Source organism: Strongylocentrotus purpuratus, unplaced genomic scaffold (assembly GCF_000002235.5).
Source record: "Strongylocentrotus purpuratus isolate Spur 01 unplaced genomic scaffold, Spur_5.0 spur5_scaffold_7, whole genome shotgun sequence".
Taxonomy (NCBI): domain Eukaryota; kingdom Metazoa; phylum Echinodermata; class Echinoidea; order Camarodonta; family Strongylocentrotidae; genus Strongylocentrotus; species Strongylocentrotus purpuratus.
The window spans coordinates 22,467,723-22,475,707 of record NW_022145613.1 but is presented as its reverse complement, the minus strand read 5'-3'; positions in this window follow the sequence as shown (position 1 = coordinate 22,475,707).

Below are 7,985 nucleotides of genomic sequence, written 5' to 3'. Positions count from 1 at the left end.
GTAGTTTAAATAAAACCATTAAACTTATTCAAATTAAGATTGACAATATACCAACATCAACCCGATATCACCTGACTGGAATATTATGATCACGTGACACTGAGCTCCCAAAGACGGTTCTGGTATTAAATCCGTCAACTTAGGTTCAAAGTAGAAAAGTACGGTTTTAAGTGTCTCATCTTTCCTTATTTATCTGTTAATCATTTGTTTATATATATTTCATAACTGTGTAATAAAATTATTATATTTTATCACCCAAGGGTGCTCGTTCGTAACCCTATCCACCTCATTGAGCCCGGAACCTTTCATGACCAGCCTCAACTTAAAGATTTGTAAGTGTTCTATAATATGAATATACAATGAGAACAATGGAAAAGGGCAAAACTATAAACTTGCACCTTGCAAAATAAGAAATATCCGTTGCTTAACAAGTTGGTGTAATGCATATGGATCACAATGTTTTGGTCAACAGAATGTCTTCATCAGAAAAATTAAAAAAGCCCTTGAATATATTTCTTGGCTGCAATTTTTAAATAGTCAGAAGAATTTTGTTCGCAAGATGACACATAAAGCCTAATTTCTTTGAATAACCCAGTTAGCAACATTCGTTTGATGTTTGAGCCTGCCATAAATTTGCAATATAAACTCCCCCCCCCCCCTCCCCATAACATTGCCATAATTATGATAACAGAATGGTGTATCAGATGACCAAACGATAGTCTCAACCAATTGAACCTCTAATACCATGCCTTACTTTTGTTAATTGTTGAATTTATGATGATCGATCAAGATTTAATGTAATTATTATCTGACATTTGAAAAATATTTTGTTGATTTTTGCATTCATCTCATCTTCTCGACAACTATAATTTAGAGTCGTAATTGTAACCTTCTCTTGCGACGGGAAATTACCATAGCCGAGACACGAATACATATACAATCATGACTAATTTTGTTTTGTCTTGTCTTAAAGGCGTATAATGTCAAACTCTTCAAAACCAATGCTTCTTTATCCTGAGCTCTTCGACGGCCTTGTCGATTTAGAGGTTTTGTAAGTATATACCACAAATTACTATCCCTTAAAAAAAAGAAGCTTAGTGAAATCAAGGACTTTTGATTGTAATTTGTAAATGGCATTCAAACGCCTCTTTCTTTAAAATGTACCCCATCCTTGTTACCTCAGCCCGTGATGAATTGCACGTTTCTTAAGCCTGACTGATTTTCGATTTTCGAAGAAGTTTCACATGTAGCCCTTCTTGTTCATTGCTTATTTATACAGACATGTTTACGACCCAAGATTGTGCTGTCTACTTCCTGCCGGTGCTGAATGTATCAACAGAGAACCACCCCATCCTCTCTTCACCTGTCGGAAGACAATCCTTCAAAACACTACCATCAAGGCTTTTATGTGGATCCTCGGCCTGAGTGCTCTAGTTGGGAACGCGTATGTCATCTTCACGAGATTGCGAACCAAACACCAAAGCACTACTTCTTCGGTTCAGTCGACAATGATCACCAACCTGGCTGTGTCCGATTTTCTGATGGGTATCTATATGATGATCATAGCTGTAATGGATATTTACATCGGAAATTCCTACTTTTGGGAAGGCAGGTCCGAGGAATGGCGAAAGAGTAAGACTTGTCAAATTGCAGGATTTATCTCAGTCTTGAGCAGCGAGGCATCCGTATTTCTGATCACCTTTATCTCAGTTGATCGCTTCATCTGCATCGTATTCCCGTTCAGTCAAAAACAACTAGGTGTTGTCTCTGCTCGTGTCTGTTCTGGCTTGTCCTGGACTGTAGCTCTTCTGTTGAGTAGCATCTCGATCGTTTTTGGCTTCTTGAACACCGATGCATACAATCTCAGTGACGTCTGCGTTGGTCTTCCACTCATCCGCAAGCAAGTTGACCTGCATGCTGCACTTGATACTTACTCCAAGTCCACGTACGGCTTTCCGGAATTCGCAATTGTTTCTGCAACATCAGTTCCCACTTGGCAGTATGCGATTGCGCTCTTTCTTGGTGTCAATTTCCTCAGCTTTGTCGTGATCTGCCTCTGCTACATCGCACTATTTGTGAAAGTGTACTTCACGGGAATAAAAGCTGGGCGGAAGTCAAAGTCTGTTGATCAAGTCAAGATGGCTGGCAAGATGTTCCTCATTGTTGGGACTGATCTTTGCTGTTGGATGCCAATCATAGTCATTGGAATTCTAGTGCAAGCCGATGTGGTCGTTGTGACACCTGATATATATGCCTGGCTTGTAGTCTTTGTCCTTCCTATCAACTCATCTATTAATCCATACCTCTACACAGTTGTAAATCGCATCTCCTCTAAATGAATCTCTGTCTGTTTGTTTGCCCCCCTCTCTCTCCCTCTCTCTTTCTCTCTCTCTCTCTCTTTCTATAATATACACACGTAAGACAGCACTATAATTATTGTGTGGATAATGCACAGCACTCATTATGGCTTAAGTACTTAACTGGAAGAAGAAGAACAAGAAGAATTGATATCTTGTAAGAAGAAAAAAAATCTGACATTGTGAATATATAGGGGTGTTACTAATACATGTACACTATGCCGTGTAAGTCAATGGAAACTGCAATTGTTTATTGTTTACGAATTAGAGTGTATATAGATGTATGGTCATGGTTTGGTAGAGTAACTCCCAAATTAAATTACAATATTGATTAAATTCTTAAGGACTGTAAAGAGTGTTATTTCTTTTATGTTGTTATTCTCAAAGTATTTCAAAGTTGATCTTGTTTGTGCTTATGTTTCTTGATTTTACTGTGAATATTTTATATCATTGAAAGAAGAAATGATTAATGCTCACAATGTATAATAGGACCCCATTGTATTAAGTACATACACCCCCCTGATATTACAACAAAAAGAAAAAAAAAAGGAAGAAGAAGAAGAAGAAAAAAATGTGATTGTTTCAATTTCAGCATAATGCATGAGAAATGAGTTATTTTTTTATGTATGTATAACTGTATAGCCTACACGTATACAGTATGTCACTATCATTAAGAATAGTTGGGCGACGTGCGCGAACACGCACTTCATAAACTTTAGAATAATAAGAATCCCACTATATACCCAAAATGCATTGGGCCGCGCCCAGGCCGGCCGGCCACGCAGTCTTCTGCATATTGCACCGCATGCATGCTCCGCTCTCTCGCGCTAGCAATGCAGAACAATTTTTCCGGCCCGCGCGATCTAGGGGAGGTAGGGGGCCAATAGGTTACCGTGACGACTGCACTGATCTTGATTGCGCCGTGTGTGGTCGAACGGTCAGTATAAAGCGCCGTTGCAGGTTATACCGTTTCAGGAACGGTCTAAAGTTCGCCTTCTCGTCTTCTTTCTATAATAATTAAATCAAAAGTCTAAGCTTTTCGCGCTTCGCGCGGGAAGGGGAAACTAATTTCAGACGAGAATTAAGAGTCGAAAACAGTACAACGAATCGTCTGCTTTCTCTAATAATTTAATGAAACGTCAAAACTTCCGCGCTTTGCGCGGGAGGGGTAAACCGAATTCAGACAAAGATTAAGAATCGAGCACGGTTTAACAAATCGTCTACTTTCTCTAATAATTTAATGAAATGTCAAAGCTTCCGCGCTTCGCGCGAGAGGGTGAAGCTGAATTTAGATAAATAGGGCTTATTAAGAGTCGAAAACGGTACATCGAATCGTCTGCTTTCTCTAATAATTTAAGGAAACGTCAAAGCTTCCACGCTTCGCGCGAGAGGGGGAAACGGAATTCAGATAAATAGGGCTTAATAAGAGTCGAAAACGGTGCAACGAATCGTCTTCTTTCTATAATAATTATATCAAACGTCTAAGCTTTTCGAGCTTCGTGCGGGAAGGGGAAACTGAATTCAGACGAGAAATAAGAGTCGAGAACAGTACAACCAATCGTCTACTTTCTCTAATAATTTAATGAAATGTCAAAGCTTCCGCGCTTCGCGCGAGAGAGAGAGGGAGAAACTGAATTCATAGAAGGATTAAGAGTCGAGCACGGTTCAACGAATTGTCTACTTTCTCTAATAATTTAATGAAACGCCAAAACTTCCGCGAGGGAGGGGGGGGGGGGGTCGGGGGGTCGGGGGGGAACTGAATTCAGACAAGGATTTACAGTCGAAAACGGTACAGCAAATCGTCTTCTTTTTATAAGAAAAGAGGGGTGGGGGATTCATACAGACAAGGGTTAACAGTCGAGAACGGTACAATAAATCGTCTTCTTTTCCTAATAATTTAAGGAAACGTCTAAGCTTCCGCGCTTCGCGCAGTAGGCCTATCACCGACACCCCCCCCTAATGAGCGCGCTTCGCGCACTCTTTGAGTGATTCGCCTGCTCACTACCGCCCCTCCCTAAAATGAGATCCTAGCTCCGCGCCTGCTTTAAAATATATAGCTATGATGCTGACTAAGTTGACGAAATAATTCGTACATTTATGTGGTCGAGGAAAATGACCATTTGCGCATACGCAAGTACTATAGATAGTCCGTAGGAAAAACAATTTAGCCTTCGGCCCCGGGTATATAGGGTTAAATTTGTAAATATTGGGACATCTAATTTTGTCGGTAATTGGTGGCTAGTTTTGTCGGTAATCGTTGGCCTCTACACCCCCCCCCCACTAAAAAAAGGTCTAGCGACGCCCCTTACCATTATACATCATTGTCTAAGTGATGGGACTCAAAATAAAGAGTTTCCTGACGAAATAATCAATCTTTATGTTACTACTTGAAAGTGTGTCGTCTTATTTTGGAGTTCATTATAACAAAACACTACAGTTTGCAGCTGTCAGTATTTCGAAATATATGTCCAATTCTTTTACTTTATGGTTGTCAAAGTTGGCATGTGCGTGCATGTATGTGTGTGTGTGTGTGTGTGTGTGTGTGTGTGTGTGTGTGTGTGTTGTGTGTTTGTGCGTGCGCGATCGCGCGCGCTTGCGTAAATTAGTGTGGGCGTGTGCTCGTGCTAGTATGTGATGGCTATCGCCGATCATCTCCCCACTCCTCGGTACGGATTTACGCCCCTGTTAGTAGTAGTAGTATTATCAGTACCATAATCATCATTATTATTATCATTATGATAATAATTGTTTTTATTTTATATTACCATTTTATTCTTGGATTTTGTGTTACATTGAACTTGACTGATAGATTAGATCAAATCAAATTCTGGATATTTTTATACCAGTTTACTTGACCATCTTTTCAATAGTTCAACAAACGGGACAGTTTCATTAAAAGACCAAGTTAACACTACCTATGCCAACTACCGCAAGTCCTTGCCAGACTTTTTTAATAAAAAACATTCATTTTGTTTCCTTTTTTCTTAACCCCCCTCCTGTTTTAGGAAGGGGGAGGGTGGCTGTCTTGCAGGCCTGTAAGGATCACCCGCGATACAGAAGAGTGTCTCTAATTTTCCATTTCTTCAGGTAATGAGTTCATTAGTCTGATGTATACAGATTCTTGACCTTTCCGGACGCTTTTATTCCTGAGATCCCATGCATTCATTGCAATGGGTTCAAATTCCCTCGCTTATATCTCAAAATTCTCAAAGAAATGAAACACCAAGTTTGTGTTTTGTTTGTTTCTCATTTTCCTTGGTTAGAAACTAGACTTTGCCCCTTTCACTACACCTGTGTTTACTGTTCATGTAAATAATGACGCTATCGATCTTCAGTTCCTGTTCAGCAGACAGAAAATGAGAAATGAATTACAAATGTAATATCGGCATGTCACATCTAAAAGCTGCATTTACCGGGGGGTAATTGACCGGAGGGTAATTGTTCTCGGGGTAGTTCTCCGGGGGGGGGGGGGGGGGGTAATTTTCCGCGGGGGTAATTGTCCTTCTCGGGTAGTTGTCCTCGGGGTACTTTTCCGGGGGGTAATTATCCTTGAGGGTAATTCTCTTTGGGGGGGGGGCGGGTAATTGTCCTCGGGGGTAATTGTCCTCGGGGTACTTTTCCGGGTGATAATTGTCCTTGGGGGTATTTTTCCGAGGGAGTTTTCCGAGGGCTGATTGCCCAGCAGGGTGTTATTGTCCTGATACGCTGGCACGCTACTTACAAAGAAATCGGTATGAGAAAACACCGACGCACAGTGGGCCAGGGAGGAACCAAAGTGCGCCAAAACTAAGTTTGGGTGATTTTTTTTTTTCAATTTTTTTCTTGCCCAGTTGAAAGGTAATACATAGAGGAATACCTCAGTGAAATATTTAATTCCGTTATGCACAATAAGGGTATAAATTTACTACTTCAAACAGCAAAATCCTACATATTCACAGTTTTAGTGCAAAAGTGACTTATTTTATAAATCTTTCAATTCAACATGAAGTTTTTAAGTTATTGATATGAAATTGCTCTCACATATTCCTGATAGTTCATTTCGTTGAATGAATGGGTTAAAATTAATAGAAAACACAATCTTCATGATATATTATAGGGTAATTCACTGAAAAATGGACTAATTATCCATGTTTTTTATAAATCCAGAAGAAATGTTTAGATCTCCGCAGTGTACCGCTTAAATTTTAATACCACCATTTCCTCTGATGTCTAAGCTTTAAGTTGATACCAAATTTGGCTGCCCGATCTTGCCCGTTGTTATGTTAGAGCCGATTTCCCTTGCCACATTGCCCCGAAAAATGTGGGTTTTGGGGGTCCGCGGCTGAATCATGAAGGATTCGTGGTCATAAATCACGGCGCGAGGGGGCGCGTGACACTTATTCTGACACCGCGGACCGAAATAAACACATTTTCGGGGCAATGTTGCAAGGAAAACGGCTCTAACATAATAACGGGCAGAATCGGGCAGCCAAATCTGGTATCAACTTAAAGCTTAGACATCAGAGAAAATGTTGGTAATAAAATTTTAGCGCAAATCCCTGGAAATCCAAACATTTCCTCTGGATTTATAAAAAATAAATCCCCAAACATGAGTTTTGGCGCACTTTGGTTCCTCCCTGGCCCACTGTGCGACGGTTTAAAAACAAGTTTTCACACAGAACTGAAAAATACGTATTTTCAGTTTAGTAGTGTTAATGGCATTCCTCCAATTTAACGATTTTTCAATATGGTGTTTGGGATGTGTAAACGGGCCTATTGTAGACATGTTTATGATGTTAGCATTGTTATTCATGTTCTGGGTTTATTAATCAGTGATTTAGGGGTGCACGTAATGGGTCTTCGGTAAAATACCACATGTAAACACACCGAGTCTCCTTTGGTAAAAGTTGAAAGCCTTATTTACTTACCTCTTCCTTCATTCATTTAGCTATTTAGTATTAACACATGATTGTGCCCCTTTTGAAAAATATTTCTTGATCTTCCAATGACTAGCATAAACCATGGTATTAAGTTACCTTCAAAAATCAATGTGCCATGTTGGAAGTGTTGTATGTATTTACATGTCCCTCATTCTTGTCGTTAAGAGAAATCATTTTATTAACTTCGTTTTTCATCAGCTATCAGTTGTTTTGTAACAATGGATTCATGATTCCGAACTCTTTTGTTTTACCCTTTTTTCCTCTCTTCCCCCAATTAATCATGTTTATTATGTTATCAATTGCCAATTCTTTGGACCGTTAGCCTGTTCAGCCTCAATAGGCCTTTAATTATATTCCCTTTGTTCTTCTTATTGTGTATGAATTCATTTTAATGTACATTGTATTTACTCTTGAAATGATCAATGTATCAATATGAATGTTTTTGTGTTTTGTGTTTGTTTTACTGAATAGTTAATAAAGACAGAACTGACCCTAAACATTTTAGAATGGGCCTCTGTACATCTGTACGTTATACGAACTGAAAGTGGGGCTGGTCATATGTTCCTGCTTGAAGGGAACCTGCTTAAAGATAAAGTCGAGTTCTGGTCGTGCGATTGCATTGTGAAAGAAACAGTGTGGAATGGATCAGAAAAGGTTGATCATGTACATGTAGCATACAATTATTGGTGTGTACTGCAAGGTTCTGGAG